The 23,583-nt window shown below is 49.5% G+C and overlaps 1 pseudogene; it reads left to right on the plus strand.

Moving 5' to 3' along the window:
- The first annotated feature begins 294 nt into the window (after positions 1-294).
- On the plus strand, positions 295-23,144 carry LOC139235318 (zinc finger protein 229-like; annotated as a pseudogene).
- Positions 23,145-23,583: the final 439 nt, after the last annotated feature.

Genomic DNA, 23,583 nt, shown 5'->3' on the forward strand with positions numbered 1-23,583 from the left:
AAGTGGGGAACATGTGAGTGTCGACCTGAACCCAGCCACAGTCAGAACATTCAGGGGAGGAGAGGGGCGGGAACCAGTGAGTGTAGAACTGAACCCAACCAGAATTGGTGGTGAAAACTGGGAGTGGAGGAGAAACAGGCTAGAAATGTGTGTTGATTTGGATTTCAGTGCTGTAGGAGGGACAATGTTTGGGACAGGGATTTACATCTTTGGAAGAAAAAGAGAGGAAAGAATGTTAAATGGAAACTAGATGTGTATATCCTGAATTTGTGTCTTGTACTGACAGTGATGAGTTTTGTTATCTCCTTTTACATCGTATTAGAAGGGGAGATTTTCAGACAGGAAACACAAACTAAACATCGCGTCAAGATCTGATGGAGTCAATCGATTCATCAGGACCTGAATATCATCGGCCTTTGAAAGTGGAAGGAGAAATGTTTGTCTGTTCTGTCTGTGCGAAAAGATTTCAAATATCAGTGTGACTGGAAAAGCACTGAGACACACACACCCGAGTGAGTGTTCCAGTGCACTGTCTGTGGAAAGAGCTTTAACCAGTTACACAGCCTGAAGAAACATCGCACCATTCACAGCGGGGAGAAACTGTAAACGTGTTGTGTGTGTGGGCGAGGCTTCAACTGATCGTCCAACCTGGAGAGTCACAAGGATACCCGCACCATGGAGAAACCGTGGAAATGTGGGGACTGTGGGAAGGGATTCAGATCACCATCTGTCCTGGAAATTCATCAACACAGTCACACTGGGGAGAGGCCGTTCACCTGCTCTGAGTGTGGGAAGCGATTCACTCAGTCATCCGACCTGCTGAAACACCAGCGAGTTCACACTGGGGAGAGGCCGTTCACCTGCTCGGAGTGTGGGAAGGGATTCACTTGTTCATCCAACCTGCTGGCACACCAGCGAGTTCACACTGGGGAGAGGCCGTTCACCTGCTATGAGTGTGGGAAGGGATTCACTCGGCCATCCATCCTGCTGACACACCAGCGAGTTCACACTGGGGAGAGGCCGTTCACTTGCTCTGAGTGTGGGAAGGGATTCTCTCAGTCATCCCACCTGCAGTCACACCAGCGAGTACACACTGAGGAGAGGCCGTTCACCTGCTCGGAGTGTGGGAAGGGATTCACTTGTTCATCCAACCTGCTGGCACACCAGCAAGTTCACACTGGGGAGAGGCCGTTCACCTGCTATGAGTGTGGTAAAGGATTCACTTGTTCATCCAACCTGCTGACACACCAGCGAGTTCACTGGGGAGAGGCCATTCACCTGCTCGGAGTGTGGGAAGGGATTCACTCAGTCATCCAACCTGCTGAGACACCAGCGAGTACACACTGGGGAGAGGCCGTTCACCTGCTCGGAGTGCGGGAAGGGATTCACTCAAGCATCCCACCTGCTGAAACACCAGCGAGTTCACAAGTGATTGCAGGAGTTGGATTCTACTGTTATTGAGGCTGTTAATCACATCCCGACTGAACCATGTTCATTCTGACAGTTGGGGTTTGTCTCTGTTGATGTTAATAACCCGATAACTGGGCTGGATTTTAATATTCTGGATATATTGCTGATTGTGTTCTCAGGGATGCAGTGTCCATTTAAGAAACACTGTGGGTTATCTTTCCCCTTAATTCAGCAATTCTCAACAGAAATTTACTTTGCAATAAAATTATGAACTTTTACTTTAATCCTAAATTGATCTTTGGTACAAAATCTACAATAGTGTGTGAAAGTTTCCACTGAATAAAATCTCAAATTGGAAAGAGCTTGCTGACAATTCTTAATGCCTTGCTCATTACACACAGTGGCCCCTCCATATCCTCCAGAAAGAAGGGGAATGGGAATTGGTGGGGAATCAGTGTACCCAAATGTTGTTGTTCCCATCTGGGTTGATCAATCGTCTCGGCACGAGAATGGAGACAAGTCCAGACCAATTCCCTACTTTTAGACTCCATCCCCTTTGCAATAAAGGTCAGCATTCAGTTTGCCTTCCTGATTATTGCTGTACCTGCATGCAAACATTTTGAGTTTCATGTACAAGAATCCCCAGATCTCTCTGTTTCACAGCATTTTATAATCGTCCACATCTAAATATTAATTTGCTTTTTTTTCCTACCAAAGGAAATCACCTGATATTTTACCACATTATAGTCCATCTGCCAGATTTTTGCCCACTCATTGAACCTATCTATATCCCTTTGTAGATTCTTTGCGTCCTCCTCACAACTTGCTTTCCCACCTATCTTTGTACCATCGGCAAATTTGGCTATGTTACACTCGGTCCCTTCATCCAAGTCATTAATATAAATTGTAATTAGTTGAGGCCCCAGTACTTATCACTGCGGCACCCCACTAGTTACTGTTTGCCAACCTGAAAATGACCCATTTATCCGGACTCTCTGTTTTCTGTTAGTTCAGCAATCCTCTCTTCATGCTGATATATTACACCCAACCCCGTGAGCTCTTAGCATGTGCAGTAATATTTTGTGTGGCACCTTATTGAATGCTTTCTGGAAATCAAAATATACAACATCAAATGATTCTCCCTTATCCACTCTGCTCGTTACATCCTTAAACAACTACAGCAAATTTGTCAAACATGATTTCCCTTTCATAAAACCATGCTAACTCTGCCTAACTGCAGTATGGTTTTCTAAATGTCCTGCTAGTACTTCCTTAATGATGAACTCGAGTATTTCCCACTGACAGATGGTAGGCTAACTGATGTATAGTTTCCTGCTCTCTGTCTCCCTCCTTACTTGAATAGGCGTGTTACATTTGCAGTTTTCCAGTCCACTGGGACCTCTCCAGAATTCAGGGAATTTTGGTGGATTACAACTAATGCATGCACTATCTCTGCAACTAATTATTTTAAGACCTGAGGATGCATGCCATCAGGTCCAGAGGACTTGTCCACCTTTAGTCACATTAGTTTGATTAGCACTTTATCTGTAGTGATAGTGATTGTTTTAAGTCATCCCCCCCAACTCCCCCTCCGCAATAGCTCCTTGGTTAGCAACTGTTGGGATATTTTTAGTGTCCTCTACCGTGAAGCCCAATACAAAATAGTTGTTCAAAATCTCTGCCATTTCCGTGTTTCCCATTAGTAATTCTCCAATGTCATCCTCTAAGTGAGCAATGTTTACTTTAGATAATCATTTCCTTTATATGTCCCTGTAGAAGCTCTTACTGTCTGTTTTTATATTTCTTGCTAGTTTGCTCTCATCTGCTATCTTCTCTGTCTTTTTCATTTTTTAGTCGTCCTTTGCAGGTTTCTAAAAATTCCCAATCCTCTGGCCTTCCACTGTCCTTCACAACATTATCTGCCATTTTTTCCAATTTGATACCATCCTTTACTTCCATGACGTCACTTGTTGCACACATGATTGACCAGGACACGAGAAGTGTGGTTGCTCCACAATGACAGGGTTTCATCTGTTTCAACAGAAACAACTACACTGTGTTATTTCCTGAAATAATCCCCACTGTCTGGCCTGAATGAATCCATGTCACTACCAAATGCTGCAATGTTTCCTCCACCCCACAGAGTTCCGTCTGTTTAAAGCCACAACAGAAATGTCCCATTTCCTCCTGGAGTTTGAGGGACATCAGCTTTAACAATGGGGCAGAGTTTCAGCCAATGAGCGAGATCCAGACCCAGCCCAGCCCACTGGGGGCTGCAAGCCCCACCTCTCGCACACTGCAATTGCTTGGAGGATCAACCGCCTGCCTGGTCCTCCAGCCCCGCCCCCACTCTCCCTATTGGTCGGGAGCTGCCGTCAATCAACCGGGCAGTGTGAGCTGAGCATGCACAGTGGGTGAGTCAGTAGGTAAGAGATGGGCGGAGGGAGGGAGCGGGTTAATAAAGAACGCGCTTATTTGTACTGCCAAAATGGCCGCCACGCCACACCCTTTGTCTATGATTGGTCCCTTGGAGGATAAGCCACACCCTGAGATTTCACTGGAATGTGTAACTGGAACCACCCATCCCAAGGTCTCACTGACTTTGCAAATTGTAACTTGATCCACTTTGAATTCCTGAAGTGACAGAGGACAGAGCTCCCCATAAGATAGCAAGGGCCAGCCAAAGTACCTTGCCCCCATCCCAGTGCATGCCTCCCCCAGCAGAAGGGCGTTACCGCAGTCCCAATACATGCCTCCCCCAGCCGAAATGCTTTACCCCAGTCCCAATACATGCCTCCCCCAGCAGAAGGGCGTTACCGCAGTCCCAATACATGCCTCCCCCAGCAGAAGGGCGTTACCGCAGTCCCAAGATATGCCTCCCCCAGCTGAATGCCTTACACCAGTCCCAGTGCATGCCTCACCCAGCAGAAGTGCCCGACACTAGTCCCATTGCATTTCTCCTCCCGCCGAAGTGTCTTACCACCGTCCAAGTATATGCCTCCCACAGCCAAAGTGCCTTATCCCAGTACCAGTATAAGCCTCCCCCAGCTGAAGTGCCTTACCCCAGTCCTAGTAAATGCCTCCCCCAGGCAAAGTGCCTTACCCCAGTCAGAGTGCATGCCTCCCCAGCCGAAGTGCCTTACCTCAGTCAGAGTGCATGCCTCCCCCAGCCGAAGTGCCTTACCCCAATCAGAGTGCATGCCTCCCCCAGCCGAAGTGCCTTACCCCAGTCAGAGTGCAGGCCTCCCCCAGCCAAAGTGCCTTACCCTAGTCCCATTGCATTTCTACCTCATCCGAAGTGAGTGTCTTACCACCGTCCCTATATATGCCTCCCCCAGCCAAAGTGCCTTACCAAAGTTCAAGTGAATGCCTCCCCCAGCCGAAGTGCTTTACCCCAGTCACAGTGTATGCCTCCCCCAGCCGAAGTGCCTTACACCAGTCCCAGTACATGCCTCCCCCAGCCGAAGTGCCTTTTCCCAGTCAGAGTGCATGCCTCCCCCAGCCGAAGTGGCTTACCACCGTCCCAGCATATTCCTCCCCCAGGCAATGTGCCTTGCCCCAGTCCCAGTGTATGCCTCTCCCAGCCAAAGTGCCTTACCCCAGTCACAGTATATGCCTCCCCCAGCAGAAGTAAATTACCCCAGTCCTAGTGCATGCCTCCTCCAGCCGAAGTGCCTTACCCCAGTCCCATTGCAGGCCTCCCCCAGCCGAAGTGCCTTACCCCAGTCCCAATATATGCTCCCCCAGCCGAATTGCCTAACCCCAGTTCCAGTTCATGCCTCCCCCAGCCGAAGTGCCTTACCCCAGTCAGAGTGCATGCCTCCCCCAGCTGAAGTGCCTTACACCAGTCCCAGTGAATGCCTCCCCCAGCCGAATTGCCTTACCCCAGTCCCTCTGTATCCCTCCCCAGATGACGTGCCTTATCCCAGTCAAAGTGCATGCCTCCCCCATTTGAAATGCCTAACCGCAGTCCCAGTGTATGCCTCCACCAGTTGAAGTGCCTTACTCCAGTCCGAGTGCACACCTCTGCCAGCCGAAGTCCCTTACACCCATGCCAGTGCATGCCTCTCCCAGCCAAAGGACCTTGTCCCAGTCCCAGTATATGCCTCCAACAACCGAAGTGCCTTAAACCAGTCGCAGTTTATGCCTATCCCAGCCGAAGTGCCTTACCCCAGTCCCAGTCCACACCTCCCCCAGCCGAAGTGCCTTACGCCAGTCCCAGTGCGTGCCTCCCCCAGCCGAAGTGCCTTGTCACAGTGTGAGTGCATGCCTCCAACAGCCAAAGTATTTTACCCCAGTCGCTGTGCATGCCTTGCCCAGCCGAAGTGCCTTACCCTAATCCCAGTATATGCCTTCCCCAGCCAAAGTGCCTTACCCTAGTCCCAGTGCATGCCTCCCCCAGCCGAAGTGCCTTATCCCAGTCCCAGTGTATCCCTCCCCCAGTTGAAGTGCCTTAGCCCAGTTCCAGTTTATGCCTCCCCCAGTTGAAGTGTCTTACTCCAGTCCCAGTGTTAGCATCCCCCAGTTGAAGTGGCTTACCCCAGTTACAGTGTATCCCTTCCTCAGTTGAAGCGCATTACCCCAGTCCAGTGTATCCCTGCCCCAGTTGAAGTGCCTTACCGCAGTCCCAGTGTATCCTTCCACCAGTTAAAGTGCCTTAAACCAGCCCCAGTGAATACCTCCCCAAGCCAAAGTGCCTTACCCCAGTCACAGTATATGCCTCCCCCAGTTAAAGTACCTTACCCCAGTCCTAGTGCATGCCTCCCCCAGCCGAAGTGCCTTACCCCAGTCCCAGTGCAGGCGTCCCCCACTCAAAGTGCCTTACCCCAGTCCCAGTGCATGCCTCCCCCAGCTGAAGTGCCTTACCCCAGTCCCAATATATGCTCCCCCAGCCGAAGTGCCTAACCCCAGTCCCAGTTCATGCCTCCCCCATCCGAAATGCCTTAACCCAGTCAGAGTGCATGCCTCCCCCAGCTGAAGTGCCTTACACCAGTCCCAGTGAATGCCTCCCCCAGCCGAATTGCCTTACCCCAGTCCCTCTGTATCCCTCCCCAGATGACGTGCCTTATCCCAGTCAAAGTGCATGCCTCCCCCATTTGAAATGCCTAACTGCAGTCCCAGTGCATGCCTCCCCCAGCCGAAGTGCCTTATCCCAGTCCCAGTGTATCCCTCCCCCAGTTGAAGTGCCTTAGCCCTGTCCCAGTTTATGCCTCGCCCAGTTGAAGTGTCTTACTCCAGTCCCAGTGTTAGCATCCCCCAGTTAAAGTGGCTGACCCCAGTGCCAGTGTATCCCTTCCTCAGTTGAAGCGCCTTACCCCAGTCCAGTGTATCCCTGCCCCAGTTGAAGTGCCTTACCCCAGTCCCAGCATATGCCTCCCCCAGCTGAAGTGCCTTACCCCAGTCACAACATATGCCTCCCCCAGCCGAAGTGCCTTATCCCAGTCACAGTGCATGCCTCCCCCAGCCGAAGTGCCTTATCTCAGTCACAGTGCATGCCTCCCCCAGCTGAAGTGCCTTACCCCAGTCCAAGTATATGCCTCTCCCAGCCGAAGTGCCTTACAGCAGTCCCAGTGCAAGCCTCGCCCAGCCAAAGTGCCTTAACGCAGTCCAAGTGAATGCCTCCCCCAGCCGACGTACTTTACCCCAGTCCCAGTTTATCCCTCCCTCAGTTGAAGTGCCTTACCCCAGTCCCAGTGCATGCCTCCACCAGTTGAAGTGCCTTAGACCAGTCCCAGTGTTATCATCCCCCAGTTGAAGTGCCTTACCACAGTCCCAGTGTATCCTTCCACCAGTTAAAGTGCCTTAAACCAGTGCCAGTGAATACCTCCCCAAGCCAAAGTGCCTTACCCCAGTCCCAGTGTATCCCTCCACCAGTTGAAGTGCCTTACCGCAGTCCAAGTGCATGCCTCCACCAGTTGAAGTGCCTTAGCCCAGTCCCAGTGTTAGCGTCCCCCAGTTGAAGTGCCTTACCACAGTCCCAGTGTATCCTTCCACCAGTTAAAGTGCCTTAAACCAGTCCCAGTGAATACCTCCCCAAGCCAAAGTGCCTTACCCCAGTCCCAGTGTATCCCTCCACCAGTTGAAGTGCCTTACCGCAGTAACAGTGCATGCCTCCCCCAGTTGAAGTACATTACACAAGTCCCAGGTATCCCTCCCCCTGTTGAAGTGCGTTACCCTAGTCCCAGGGTATTCCTCCCCCAGCCGAAGTGCCTTACCCCAGTCCCACTGTATCTCTCCAGCCGTTGAAGTACATTACCCTAGACCCAGTGCATGCTTCCCCCAGCCGAAGTGCCTTACCCCAGTCCCAGTATATGCCTCACCCATCCAAAGTGCCTTAAACCAGTCCCAGTGTATCCCTCCACCAGATGAAGTGCCTTACTGCAGTCCCAGTGCATGCCTCTCCCAGTTGAAATGCCTAACCGCAGTCCCAGTGTATGCCTCCACCAGTTGAAGTGCCTTACTCCAGTCCGAGTGCACGCCTCTGCCAGCCGAAGTCCATTAGATGCCTCTCCCAGCCAAAATGCCTTGTCCCAGTCCCAGTATGTGCCTCCAGCAACCAAAGTGCCGAAAAGCAGTCGCAGTTTATGCCTATCCCAGCCAAAGTGCCTTACCCCAGTCCCAGTGCATGCCTCCCCCAGCCGAAGTGCCTTGCCACAGTGTGAGTGCAAGCTACCCCCAGTCAAAGTATTTTACCCCATCCCAGTGCATGCCTCCCCCAACCGTCGTGCCTTACCCCAATCCCAGTGTATCCCTCCCCCAGTTGAAGTGCCTTAGCCCAGTCCCAGTTTATGCCTCCCCCATTTGAAGTGTCTTATTCCAGACCCAGTGTAGCCCTCCCACAGTTGAAGTGCCTTTCCTCCAGTCCCAGGGAATCCCTCCCCCAGTTGAAGTGTCTTACTCCAGTCCCAGTGTTAGCATCCCCCAGTTGAAGTGCCTTACCCCAGTGCCAGTGTATCCCTCCCTCCGTTGAAGTGCCTTACCCCAGTGCCAGTGTATCTCTCCCTCAGTTGAAGTGCCTTACCCCAGTGCCAGTGTAACCCTCCCTCTGTTGAAGTGCCTTACCCCAGTCCCAGTGTCTGCCTCCCCCAGTTGAAGTACCTTGTTCCTGTCCCAATGTATCCCTCCCCCAGTTGAAGTGCCTTACCCCAGTGCCAGTGTATCCCTCCCTCAGTTGAAGTGCCTTATCCCGGTCCAGTGTATCCCTTCCCCAGTTGAAGTACCTTACCCCAGTCCCATTATATGTGTCCCCCAGCCGTAGTGCCTTACCCCAGTCCCAGGGTATCCCTCCCCTGCTGAAGTGCCTGATCCCAGTCCCGGTGTAAGCCTCCCGCAGTTGAAGTGCCTTATTCCAGACCCAGTGTATCCCTCCCACAGTTGAAGTGCCTTTCCTCCAGTCACAGTTTATCGCTCCCCAGCTGAAGTTTCTTACTCCAGTGCCAGTTTATCCCTCCCGCAGTTGATGTGCCTTACCCCAGTGCAAGTTTATCCCTCCCCCAGTTGAAGTGCCTTACCCCAGTGCAAGTTTATCCCTCCCCCAGTTGAAGTGCCTTACCCCAGTCCCAGTATATGCCTCCCCCAGTTGATGTGCCTTACCCCAGTCCCAGTGCATGCCTCCTCAGCCAAAGTGCCCTACCCCAATCCCAGTTTATGCCTCCCCCAGCTGTGGTGGCTGAACAGTCCAATACGAGAGCCACTGACTTGTCACAGATGGGACAGATAGTCGTTGAGGGAACGGGCAGGTGGGACTGGTTTGTGCACGCTCTTTCTGCTGCCTGCACTTGATATCTGCATGCTCTCGGCGGTGAGACTCGAGGTGTTCAGAGAATTACTATCTCCTAAGCCTCATCATCATCATAGACAATCCCTCGAAATTGAGGAAGAAATGCTTCCACTCTAAAAGTGAGTTCTCAGGTGATTGTACAGTGCAATATGGGAATTATAGTCACTGTCACTGGTGGGACAGACAGTCGTTGATGGAAAGTCTGGGGGAGGAGTCTGCTTTGCCAGATGCTCCTTACCGCTACCTTCGCTTGTTTTCTGCATGCTCTCGGCGATGAGACTCGAGGTGTTCAGCGCTCTCCTGGATGCTCTTCCTTCGCTTATGGTGGACTTTGGCCAGGGATTCCAAGGTGCCTAATATCCTACTGACGATCCCAACCACTAACCCCAATCCTAACAAATAACCACAACCACTAAACGCTAAACCCGCGCCCAAACCCAGTCCCGAATCAAAGGTTGTTCACAGGGATCAGTGCAGGAGCTAAAGACCCGATAATGGAAGTATTTCAACAATTATCTTGATACAAGAAATTCTGCAAGCTATGTTAGTAACAAGAAATTATATCAACAAAACTATTAAATCAGGAAAGACAGTTAAAAAGATCACACATTTCAAAGACGATTACATATAGTAACCACATTCAAAAAGCGTTAAACAATGTACAAAATAATAGATTTCCAGTCTTAAGCAACATAGTTCTTTCAATGGTTGCTTGAAAGGAATGTCATATGAGTGTAATGTGAAACATTCCGGTTCAGTTTCTGACACCCACAAGCTGTATACTCAAAGAGAACAACCTTGGGATTTGATATCATAAAAGATCAACTGGGGGAGAAGTGAAATAATCTACAGTAAGAAAAGGCTTCAAAATGGAACAGTCGGTAACAGAACATTAATTAGTTATTATTATGGAGAAATCAAACATTCGACACACTGTCTTTGAACCAAGCTGATTTATTCAATATTTATAGAAACATAGAAACATAGAAAATAGGTGCAGGAGTAGGCCATTCGGACCTTCGAGCCTGCACCGCCATTCAATGAGTACATGGCTGAACATGCAACTTCAGTACCCACTTCCTGTTTTCTCACCATACACCTTGATCCCCCTAGTAGTAAGGACTACATCTAATTCCTCTTTGAATATTTTTAGTGAATTGGCCTCAACAACTTTCTGTGGTAGAGAATTCCACAGGTTCACCACTCTCTGGTTGAAGAGGTTTCTCCTCATCTCGGTCCTAAATGGCTTACCCTTATCCTAAGACTGTAACCCCTGGTTCTGGACTTCCCCAACATTAATAAGAACATAAGAACAGAAGAACATAAGAATTAGGAACAGGAGTGGGCCATCTAGTCCCTCGAGCCTGCTCCGCCACCCAACAAGATCACGGCTGATCTGGCCGTGGACTCAGCTCCACTTATGCGCCCGCTCCCCATAACCCTTAATTCCCTGACTGGTTAAAAACCTATCTATCTGTGATTTGAATATATTCAATGAGCTAGCCTCAACTGCTTCCTTGGGCAGAGAATTTCACAGATTCACAACCCTCTGGGAGAACAAATTCCTTTTCAACTCGGTTTAAAATTGGCTTCCCCGTATTTTGAGGCTGTGCCCCCTAGTTCTAGTCTCCCCGACCAGTGGAAACAACCTCTCTGCCTCTATCCTGTCTATCCCCTTCATTATTTTAAATGTTTCTATAAGATCACCCCTCATCCTTCTGAACTCCAACGAGTAAAGACCCAGTCTACTCAATCTATCATCATAAGGTAACCCCCTCTTCTCCGGAATCAGCATCGTGAATCGTCTCTGTACCCCTTCCAAAGTATTCCTTAAGAAAGGTGACCAAAACTGCACGCAGTACTCCAGGTGCGGCCTCACCAATACCCTGTACAGATGCAGCAGTACCTCCCTGCTTTTTACTCCATCCCTCTCGCAATGAAGGCCAACATTCCATTCGCCTTCCTGATTACCTGCTGCACCTGCAAACCAACTTTTGGGGATTCATGCACGAGGACGAGGCCGTGTGGCCTAATGGGAAAGGCGTCTAACTGCGATTGTATCTGTGATATTATCAGATGATTGCAGGTTCGAGTCCTACCGTGGTCAGTTAATTCGCTGCGTGAACTGTCATGTTCTTTATCCAAAAAGAGTTTCATGCACGAGGACCCCCAGCTCCCTCTACACTGCAGCATGTTGTAATTTCTCCCCATTCAAATAAAATTCCCTTTTACTGTTTTTTGTCCCAAGGTGGATGAACTCACATTTTCCGACATTGTATTCCATCTGCCAAACCTTAGCCCATTCGCTTAACCTATCTAAATCTCTTTGCAGCCTCTCTGTGTCCTCACACAACCCGCTTTCCCACTAATCGTTGTATCATCTGCAAATTTTGTTACACTACACTCTGTCCCTTCTTCCAAGTCATCTATATATATTGTAAACAGTTGTGGTCCCAGCACTGATCCCTGTGGCACACCACTAACCACCGATTTCCAACCCAAAAAGGACCCATTTAACCCGACTCTCTGCTTTCTGTATGCCAGCCAATTCTCGATCCATGCTAATACATTTCCTCTGACTCCACGTACATTTATCGTCTGCAGTAACCTTTTGTATGACACCTTATTGCATGCCTTTTGGAAATCTAAATACACCACATCCATCGGTACAACTCTATCCATCATGCTCTTTGTATCCTCAAAGAATTCCAATAAATTAGTTACACGAAATTTCCCCTTCATGAATCCATCTTGTGTCTGCTTGATTGCACTATCCCTATATAAATGTCCCGTTATTTCTTCCTTAATGATAGCTTCAAGCATTTTCCACACTACAGATGTCAAACGAATCGGCCTATAGTTACCTGCTTTTTGTCAGCCCCCTTTTTTAAACAGAGGCGTTACATTAGCTGCTTTCCAATCCGATGGCACCTCCGCAGAATCCAGAGAATTTTGGTAGATTATAACGAAAGCATTTGCTATAACTTCCGCCATCTCTTTTAATACCCTGGGATGCATTTCATCAGGACCAGGGGACGTGTCTACCGTGAGTCCCATTAGCCTGCCCAGCACTACCCCACTCGTGAAAGTGATTATCTCAAGGTCCTCCCTTCCCACATTCCCGTGACCAGCAATTTTTGGCATGGTTTTTGTGTCTTCCACTGTGAAGACCGAAGCAAATTAATTGTTTAAGGTCTCAGCCATTTCCACATTTCCCATTATTAAATCCCCTTTCTCATCTTCTCAGGGACCAACATTTACTTTAGACACTGTTTTCCATTTTATATATCTGTGAAAGCTTTTACTATCTGTTTTTATGTTTTGCACAAGTTTACATTCGTAATCTATCTTCCCCTTCTTTATTCCTTTCTTAGTCATTCTTTGCTGTCGTTTAAAATTTTCCCAATCTTCTAGTTTCCCACTAATCTTGGCCACCTTATACGCATTGGTTTTTAATTTGATACTCTCCTTTATTTCCTTGGTTATCCCCGGCTGGTTATCCCTTCTCTTACCACACTTCTTTTTCATTGGAATATATTTTTGTTGAGCACTATGAAAGAGCTCCTTAAAAGTCCTCCACTGTTCCTCAATTGTGCCACCGTTTAGTCTCTGTTCCCAGTCTACTTTAGCCAACTCTGCCCTCATCCCACTCTAGTCCCCTTTGTTTAAGCATAGTACGCTCGTTTGAGACACGACTTCCTCACCCTCAATCTGTATTACAAAATCAACCATACTGTGATCACTCATTCCGAGAGGATCTTTTACTAGGAGATCGTTTATTATTCCTGTCTCATTACACAGGACCAGATCTAAGATAGCTTGCTCCCTTGTAGGTTCTGTAACATACTGTTCTAAGAAACAATCCCGTATGCATTCTATGAATTCCTCCTCAAGGCGACCCCGTGTGATTTGATTTGACCAATCAATATGTAGGTTAAAATCCCCCATGATTGCTGCTGTTCCTTTTTCACATGCCTCCATTATTCCCTTAATTATTGTCCACCTCACCGTGAAGTTATTATTTGGGGGCCTATAAACTACGCCCATCAGTGACTTTTTCGCCTTACTATCTCTAATCTCCACTCACAATGATTCAACATTTTGTTCATTAGAGCCAATATCAGCTCTCACAACTGCCCTGATATCATCCTTTATTAACAGAGCTAACACACCTCCTTTCCTTTCTTGTCTATCTTTCCGAATTGTCAGATACCCCTGCATGTTTAATTCCCAGTCTTGGCCACCCTGTAACCACGTTTCTGTAATGGCCACCAAATCATACCCATTTGTAATGCTTTGTGCCGTCAACTCATTTACATTATTTCGAATACTTCGTGCGTTTTAGTAGAGATTTTTAATACTAGTTTTTAAACCATGATTTTTTAGTTTTGACGCCTCCTGCAGCCCCTTTATATTCATACATATTGTCCCTTCTTATCACCTTGTGGTTTACACTTCCACCAGTGCTAATCTGCTATGTTGCCTTCTGGCTTTTGCATTCTTTCTTGGAGTTCTGTTCATCTGAGCTCTCACCCACTCGAACTAGCTCAGAGACCCCTCCTGGGTTCCCATCTCCCTGCCAAGCGAGTTTAAAGCCCTCCCAACTGTACTGTCAAAACCACCCGTGAGAACATTGGTCCCGTCGCTCTAGAGGTGTATCCTGTCCCGACTTGTACACGTCCCACCTTCCCCAGAAGCGGTCCCAATTGTTCAGGAAACTAAAGCCCTCCCTCTTACACCAACGGGAGAGTCGAGAGCACCAGCTCCAACTGTCGCAGGAGAGAGAGTGGAGAGCACCAGCTCCAAGTATCACCGGACGAGAGAGTGGAAAGCACCAGCTCCAACTGTCGCAGGATAGAGAGAGGAGAGCACCAGTTCAAACTATCACAGGACATTAATATAGAACATTAATCTCCAGCGCAGATATAGGGGTTATTAAGATCAGCAGAAACAAACAATAACTGCCAGAATGAATATGGTTCAATGCCCAATGCAATCCCAGTAAATCCTGTTCTATTCACCAACGCAGTATTGCAATGGCGGCGTATTTACCCAATATGCAGCACGGGGAAGAAAATGCCGAACCCAGACTTCAGGAGTTCAGTGCGCAGGCGCGTGTCCTGGCTGTGTTTGGAGCATGCGCGGCGAATGTAGTGGCGAAGGAGAAATGGGTAACATGCCCTCCGCAGAAGCGCTTAATTTGAGCGGGTGGAGGGGAGCAATGGACCAGCGGGTGGCGCGGGAGACTTCATAAACCAGCAGTGCCCGCCGCCAGCCCGGAATAAAAACCGGAATATCGGCGGTTGCAGCTTCGGGTCTTTCTCCCGGTCACAGGCCCAGGCTAACGGCGGCCATCTTCGTGCAGGAGCGGGTTCAGTGCTCCGCCTTCTTGATTTGGTGAGTCGCACCGCGCATGCGCAGCCATCTTGGTTCAGGAACAAAGTGAGCGATGTCAGTGTCTGTTTCCAACCGGGTCCCAGTGGGTAAAGGAGTGTTCAAATATTTTATTCTCACTCTCCACACCTCGAATTTCTCACCATCTCCCCTAAAGGCGATGCTTAGTACCGACCTTATGGTTTAAGTCCTACATAATTGTAACAGAGAAGGCCCAGAAATATTCACTCCTTGGGTTAGAATCCCCATTTCATCATTATCATAGGCAGTCCCTCGGAATCGAGGAAGACTTGCTTCCACTCCTGAAGTGAGTTTATTGGCGGCTGTACAGTCGAATACGAGAGCCACAGATTCTGTCACAGGTGGGACAGATAGTCGTTGAGGGAAGTGGTGGGAGGGACTGGTTTGCCGCACGCTATTTCCGCTGCCTGAGATTGATTTCTGCATGCTCTCTGCATTGAGACTCGAGGTGCTCAGCGCCCTCCCGGAAGCACTTCCTCTACTTAGGGCGGTCTTTGGCCAGGGACTCCTCGGTGTCAGTGGGGATGTCGCACTTTATCAGGGAGGCTTTGAGGGTGTCCTTGTAACGTTTCCGATGCCCACCTTTGGCTCGTTTACCATGAAAGACCTCCGCATAGAGCACTTGCTTCGGGAGTCTCATGTCTGGCATGCAAACTAATTTGCCTGCCCAGCGGAGCTGATCGAGTGTGGTCAGTGCTTCAATGTTGGGGATGTTATCCTAGACGACCACGCTGATGTTGATGTGCCTGTCGTCCCAGGGGATTTGTAGGATCTTGCGGAGACATCGTTGGTGATATATCTCCAGCGACTTGAGGTGTCTACTGTACATAGTCCATGTCTTGAGCCATTCAGGATGGTGGGTATTACTACAGCCCTGTAGACCATGAGCTTGGTGGTAGCTTTGAGGGCCTGGTCTTTGAGCACTATTTTGCTCCGCTGGCTGAAGGCTGCACTGCCGCACTGGAGGTGGTGTTGAATCTCCTCATCAATGTCGGCTTTTGTTGATAGGATGCTCCCGAGGTATGGGAAATGCTCCATGTTGTCGAGGGCCATGCCATGGATCTTGATGACTGGGTGGCAGTGTTGTGCGTCGAGTACAGGCTGGTGGATGATCTTTGTCTTATGGATATTTAGCGTAAGGCCCATGCTTTCGTGTTCCTCAGTAAATACATCGACTATATCCTGGAGTTCAGCCTCAGAATGTGCACAGACGCAGGCGTTGTCCACATACTGTAGCTCAACAACAGAGGTTGGGGTTATCTTGGACTTTGTACCAGAGGCGGCAAAGATTAAACATCTTCCTGCTGGTTCTGTAGTTTTTTTCTACTCCAGTAGGGAATTTGTTGACTGTGAGTTAGAGCGTGGCAGTGAGGAAGATTGAGAAGAGGATGGGAGCGATGACGCAGCCCTGTTTGACCCCGGTCCGGACGTGGATTGGGTCTGTAATGGATCAGTTGGTAAGGATTATGGCCTGCATGTCGTCGTGGAGCAGGCGAAGGATGTTGACAAATTTTTGAGGGCATCCGAAATGGAGGAGGATGCTCCATAGAGCCTCATGGTTCACAGTGACAAATCCCTTTGGAAGGTTGAAAAAGCCCATGTATAACGGCTGGCGCTGGTCCCTGCATTTTTCCTGCAGCTGTCGCGCTGCAAAGATCATGTCTGATGTGCCCCGTGGGGCACTGTGACTCCAGGAGGAGCTCCTCAGCCACAGGGAGAAGACGGTTGAAGAGGACTCGAGCAAACACTTTCCCAGTGCCTGATTAGCAGGGAGATTCCTCTGTAGTTGCTGCAGTTGGACTTGCCCCCTTTTTTAAAGATGGTCACGATCACTGCATCTCTGTGATCTCCCGTCATGCTCTCCTCCCTCCAGATGAGCGAGATGAGGTCATGTATCCATGCTAACAGCGAATCTCCGCCATGCATTAGCGCCTCAGTAGGGATTCCATCCGCTCCCGTAGCCTTGTTGTTCTTGAGCTGCCTTATGGCTTTTCCTACCTCATGCAACGTTGGTATTTCACTGAGGTGGTGGCGGATCGCATGCTGCGTGATGGAGTCGAGAACACTTGAGTCAATTTCAGAATCTCGATTGAGGAGATCTTCGAAGTGCTCCTTCCAGCGGGCCTCGACAACCTCGGTGTACTTGATGAGTGTTTCTCCATTCTTGGCCAGCAGTGGGGTGGGGTCTTGGGAGTTTGAACCGTAGGTGGCCTTGACTGATATGAAGAATCCTCGCACATCATGGCTGTTGGCCTGTTATTGTATCTCCTGTGCTTTCTCCATCCACCAGCTGTTCTTTAGGTCTCAGGTTTTTTGTTGGATCTCAGCTTTGAGCCGCCTGTAATGTTGCTTTGCTGCTCCTGAGTTGGGTTGTTGCTTGAGGCTCAGAAATATTAATTCTTGGATCACCTGATAATTCTCATCAAACCAGTCCTGGTGTGTTCTGGTTGAATGACCAAGTGTCTCTTCACAGGCACTGGTTATGGAGGCCTGGAGGGCAGCCAAAGCGCTGTGGGCATTCAGCATCTCAGCGTCATCAAGACACGACAGGTTAGCTCTGAAGCGTTGGCTGTATAGGGCTCTCTTAGCTGGGTCTTTAAGTGCCCCGGCATTGACTTTCTTGTGGCACTGCTTCTGCTGTCCCCTCCGCTTTGGGGCTATGTTAATGTCGATGATGGATCAGGCGGTCGTCCATCCAGCAGTCGTCAGCTCCTGTCATGGCGCGGGTGATTCGCACACCCTCACGATCCCTGGCTCGGACGATGACATAGTCGAGCAGGTGCCAGTGTTTGGAGCGAAGGTGTTGCCACGATGCCTTGTATTTGTCCCTCTGGTGGAACAAGGTGTTGGTGATGAGAAGCTCATGTTCTTGACATTTTGTCAGGATTAGGGTACCACTGGAGTTGGCCTTCCCTACCCCCTCACTGCCAATCATGCCTCCCCAGAGGACTGTGTCTTTGTCGACCCTGGCGTTGAAGTCACCTAAGAGGATCAGTTTGTCACCTGCAGGGACGCAGGACAGGGATGTTTCGAGGTTGGAATAAAAACCCTCTTTGGTCTCCTCTATTGAATCGACTGTTGGGGCATACGCACCGATGACTGTTGCGCATTGGTTCCGGAATAGAAAATAGGTGCAGGAGCAGGCCATTCAGCCCTTCTAGCCCGCACCGCCATTCAATGAGTTCATGGCTGAACATGAAACTTCAGTACCCCCTTCCTGCTTTCTCGCCATAACCCTTGATCCCCCGAGTAGTAAGGACTTCATCTAACTCCCTTTTGAATATATTTAGTGAATTGGCCTCAACTACTTTCTGTGGTAGAGAATTCCACAGGTTCACCACTCTCTGGGTGAAGAAGTTTGGGTGAGTTGAAGAGTCAAGAGGCGTTTGTTAACCCCACAGGGGGTGTCCTTGCGGCTGTCGACCAGATCATTTTGATGGCGAAGCCGACTTTATGAAGGTGGAGTTCTTCCTCTCTTTTCTTTTCCAGAAAAAGGTGTAACCTCCATCTTGTTCCTTGAGCTGGCCTTCCCCTGCCTGCCGGATCTCGCTTAGGGTGGCGATGTCGATGTCAAAGCTTCTAAGTTCCCGGGCAATTATGGTGGTGTGGCATTCTGGCCTGTTGCTGTTGGAGTTGTACAATGGAAGTCCTGACGTTTCAGGTCCATAACTTCATGTTAACGGATTGGAAGATGCCTGTGTGTGAGTTCATTCAACGTGGGGTGGCATAGCTGAGCAAGATCTTGGTCCAGTGGCAAGCGATCCAAGACGACTGGAGACCAGGCACTTCTGTATGAGCCTAATTGCCGAAGGTGAAATGTTGGCTGCAAGCTCGGTGCTGAGTTGCACCCTTGTTGGTAAGTGGTCCGAGGCTTGGTTCGGGGCAGGCATTAGGAAGTCAGTTGTCCGCTGGAGTTCCAAGTGGGAGGCCAGCAAGGAGTAGGAGGGTGAAAGAATCATAGCCAGGCCACCAGCCATCGATGAGGAGAGACATGTAGGCCCGCTGCTGGAGGGATGAAAACCCGCCGCTGGAGGGATGTAGGCCCGCCGCAGGAGGGGCCGGGTGATGTCACGGTCGCCGGGTCGGAGGCACACCTGCTTGCTGGGCGTCGTCGTGAGTAACCTGGTTTCAAATGGCTGAAAATGATGCTAATAAAACACACCAAACTATTTTCTATTTAGATTGGGGTACAGTATTCAATTGCTTAATAAAACATTTTTAAAATAAAATTATTCTTAAACGTTCCTCCACGTTGTTTAAAAGTTTCTTCAGAAGTTTTAAAAGTTTCTCCCGGAGTTTTAAAAAAGGTTTTCCAAGTTATTTAAAATTTTCTCCAGAGGTTTCAAAAATTTCCCCAAGTTGTTTAAAAGTTTCTCTTGAAGTTTTAAAAATTTTCACAAGTTGATTAAAAGTTTAAAATGAAAGTCAGTAGTAAGCTACCTGCCTTCATAGTGTTCCATGGTGCTGCCATCCCTCTGCAGCTGCACAAAGTCCTGGCTAGACCACACCTGGAGCACTGCGGGGAAGTAGAGGCTCAGTCATCTCTGAAGGGGGCCCGAATGCCTGGACGCCATGTACATTCCCAGTGTTAGAATCCCCATGTACAATGCCAGCGTTCGAATCCCCATATACAGTCCCATAGTTAGATTCCCCATGTACTCTCCTAGGGTTAGAATGCCCACATACTCGCTCAGGGATAAAATCCCCATGTACAGTCCCAGGGTTAGAATCCCCATTTACAGTGCCTGGGCTAGAACCCCCATGTATTCTCCCAATGTTAGAATGCCCAAGTACTCTCCCAGGGTTCGAATCCCCATGTGCAGTCCCAGGATTGGAATCCCAATGTACAGTTTCGGGTTTGGAATCCTGTGACTACACAGATGAAGAGAACAATTGAGGCCTTGAATCTGAGTTGGGGAAAAATCATAGAAACATGATTAAATTTCTATCCTAAACGATTTGAAATCAAATCAAATGAATTGTTGCAATTAACACATTACTTTCATGCCAAATGGTAAACAAGTGAAGTGTGGGCTGTGCAGGACTGTTTGCACCCGGTTACACGGCATGTCCCTGGCTCTCCACTGTAAATGCACTTCTTTAGGTTCACAGTCTCATTGACACATCCAACTGACTAGATGGACCTCGCCCTTTAAAGCACATCAGAGAAATATCAGCATTTGATGTTTAATTTGCTAAAACTTTATAAAACACTGGTTAGGCCTCAGCTGGAGAATTGTGTTCAAGTTTGGGCTCCAAACTTTCATAATGATGGCAAGCTTTTAGAGAAGGTGCAGAAGGAATGGTGCCAGGGAGATGGGACTTCCGTGATGTGGAGAGCCTGGTGAAGTTTTCTCCAGAGAGCAGGAAAGGGTAAAAGGAGATTTGATGGAGATGTACAAAATTATGAACGATTTAGATAGAGTAAATATGGAGAAAGTGTTTCCAGTGGCATGAGGGAAAGTAACCAGAGGAGCCAAACTTCCGATGATTGGCAAAATAACGAGAGGTGAGATGTGGGATCATTTGTTACTCAGCAAATTGTTCCAATCCAGATTGGATGGTCTGAAAGGGTGGTGGAAGCAGATTGAATTATAACTTTTAAAAGGGAATTGGATAAATACTTGCTGGGAAAAATATATCTAGTAATGGGTAAAGAGCAGAGGAGTGAGACTCATTGAACAGCTCCACCAAAGAGCCGGCACAGACAGGATGGGCTGCATGGCCTCCTGTGCCGTACTCTCTGTGACAATGGCAGATGATCTTACCCAGAGTGCTCCGCCTGGCAGAATACACCCTATCTCCATCAGCAGGGGGGCAACGTGGGTAGGCCTGGTCCCTGGAGAGCCGGGGACTGATTGGAGCGAGCATGGCATCAGCATCACCAAGTGTGGCTCTCAGGCCCCAGGCAACACCGAGTGTGACTCTCAGTCCCGGGCAGCACCGATTGTGGCTCCCAGGCCTCATGCAACAGGCCCCATGCATCATAGAGTGCGGCTCTCAGGCCCCGGTCAACACCGAGAGTGGCTCTCAGGCCCCGGGCAACACCGATTGCGGCTCTCAGCCTGCGTGTCAAAGCCTCCGGGCCCGGCACCAGCAAACCCCAGGGGCAGTGCCTCCCCCACACCATGAAATACAGCATGCCCAGCAATTCCAAGCCGCTCCGTATCAGGGTGGGTGCTGGATGCGGAAGTCACTCCCTGGTCTCCTGAACAGTATAGTATTCGGCATCCCTTGAATCGAGGATGACCCACTTCCACACCAAAAAGGGATGAGTTCACAGATGTTTCAATATGAGACTTGATATTCCAGGTCCCGAACGACATATTGAAGGGTGGGAGATGCCTGTGCGTGGATTCTTTTAACGCGTGTGTCCGTTGCATACCAGCCACCACACGGGCTGGACAGAGTGAGGTCTTGGTCCAGTGGCAAAGGTTAACCAAGACGACTGGAGACCAAGTTCCGCTGCGCAGACCTGGTGCACATACTCCTACTGCCCATAGATCGCAGTGTGGTCTGGCCCATGCTGTCCCTGGGCCCTTGCCTATCCCGGGCCCCGAACTCGCGCCTCTTGTTGCCCCAATCTCTCCGCCCCAAACTCTTGTCTCTTGTGGGGCCCAATCTCTCCGCCCCGAACTCTCGCCTTTCGTGGGCCCCAATCTCTTCCCCCCCTGAACTCTCGCCTCTCGTGGGGCCCAATCTCACCGCCCAGAACGCTCGCCGCTTGTGGGCCCCAATCTCACCGCTCCGATCCCTCACCTCTCCTGGGCCCCAATCTCTCCGCCCTGAACTCTCATCTCTCCTTGGCCCCAATCTCTCCTCCCCGAACACTCACCTCTCCTTGGCCCCAATCCCTCCATTTCGAACACTCACCTCTCCTTGGCCCCAATCTCTCCATTCTGAGCTCTTCCCTCTCCTTGGCCCGAATCTCTCAGCCCCCAACTCTCGCCTCTTGTGGTCCACAATCTCTCAGCCCCGATCTCCCGGTGCTACTCCACCCCGACCTCACCACTCCTCTGCTGCTTGCCGCACCACCTGCTGTACATGGGCCATTCTGATGATCCTGTCCATGCTCCAATCGCTGACCTGGATTCCGGTACAAAGCCAAATCTAGAATCTCAAGTCTACAAATCGAGGGCAATTTAGAATAAATCGCCTCTCAACTATGCTGCAAATATTAGAAAGACGCTTTGGATACCTGGTCTCCTGTGTGTGTCTGTTTGTTGCATCTGTTTGAGCTGGAGTGGAGATGGAGGAGAAGCTGCTGGGTTTCACCCCCAATATTTCTGTGCCCAGTGGGACCAACAATTCCCCATGTGGGGCTCTCAATGGAGGCGAGTTCCCTTTCCTGAAGGACATTAATGAACCAGTTAGGTTTTAACACAAACTGCAGCTTACATGGTTACTATTTCTAGTGCTGGTGCCAGAAATTGCCAAGTTCATTAAGCTCAATTTCTCAAAGTGCCTTTGTGTTTTTGTGGGATCTCTCTCATCCACCCTTTTTCTTGACTGAAATTCACTTTACAGGGTATTAAAAGGGGAGGATTTATCGACCGGAGGCTCAAACATCACATTAACATCTGACGAAGTCACTCGATTCATCGGGAATGGAATATCATCCAGCAACTATGGATGCAAAAAGCATTGTTCATAGCGGGGAGAAAGTGTACACATGCTCTGTGTGTGGACAAGGCTTCAGCCGATCATCCAACCTGGAGAGACACAAGCGCAGTCACACTGGGGAGAAACTGTGTAAATGTGGGGACTGTGGGAAACGTTTCAACTACCCGACCCAGCTGGAAACACACCAGCGAGTTCACACTGGGGAGAGGCCATTCACCTGCTCTGAGTGTCAGGAGGGATTCACTCAGTCATCCAACCTGCTGATACATCAGCGAATTCACACTGGGGAGAGGCCGTTCACCTGTTCCGTGTGTGGGAAGGGATTCACTCAGTCATCCGCCCTGCTGACACACCAGCGAATTCACACTGGGGAGAGGCCGTTCAGCTGCTCTGAGTGTGGGAAGGGATTCCATGAGTCATCCAACCTGCTGGCGCACCAGCGAATTCACACCGGGGAGAGGCCGTTCACCTGCTATGAGTGCGGGAAGGGATTCATTCAGTCATCGCACCTGTTGAGGCACGAGCGAGTTCACACTGGGGAGAGGCCATTCACCTGCTCTGAGTGTGGGAAGGGATTCACTCGGTCATCCCATCTGTTGAGGCACCAGCGAATTCACACTGGGGAGAGGCCATTCACTTGCTCTGAATGTGGGAAGGGATTCACTCAGTCATCCCACCTGTTGAGGCACCAGCGAGTTCACAAATGTTTGTAGAGGTTGGATTATGCTGTTATTGCTGCTGTTAATCACAACCCGACTGAACCATGTTCATTCTGACAATTGGGGTTTGTTTCCGCTGAAGAAAACTCCTTTAACTGGACAGGAGTTTAATTTTCGAGATATAGACAAATAAATTCGTGTTGCTTTCAACACATTGCTGCAGGCTTTTCTCTTTCCCACCCGAGTGTTTAGCATCACCTGGCTGGAGCTCAGAGAGGACAATCTGGGGGGAGGATCATATGGGTGAAGAACTTCAGCATGGACACAGTCCTTCAGGGTCATACTGACAGCGGCAAATGCACTTTGTTCTTTCTCATCTCTCTTCACTGACAGCAACCCGTGCGGGTAAATCTTGACAGTGTAAGGTGCGGATGATATCCACCCAACGGGGTTAAAAGAGCTGGGACGGGTGCTCTGCCAGCCTCTTGCCCATATCGCCAACAGCTCAGTAGATTCATGGGTTGTTCCCTGAGATTGGAAGGTAGCACATGTAGTTCCCATTTTTCAATTGTACACAAGTCAGAGCTCGGAAACTGAAGGTCCATCAACGTGACCTCGATCACTGGGAAGGTGCTTGAAGGGATCCAGAGAGATGCTGTTTTCCATCATGGAGAAAGTGAAGGGGCCATTAGAGAT

This window comes from Pristiophorus japonicus, chromosome 23 (genome assembly GCF_044704955.1).
Source record: "Pristiophorus japonicus isolate sPriJap1 chromosome 23, sPriJap1.hap1, whole genome shotgun sequence".
Classification (NCBI taxonomy): Eukaryota; Metazoa; Chordata; class Chondrichthyes; family Pristiophoridae; genus Pristiophorus; species Pristiophorus japonicus.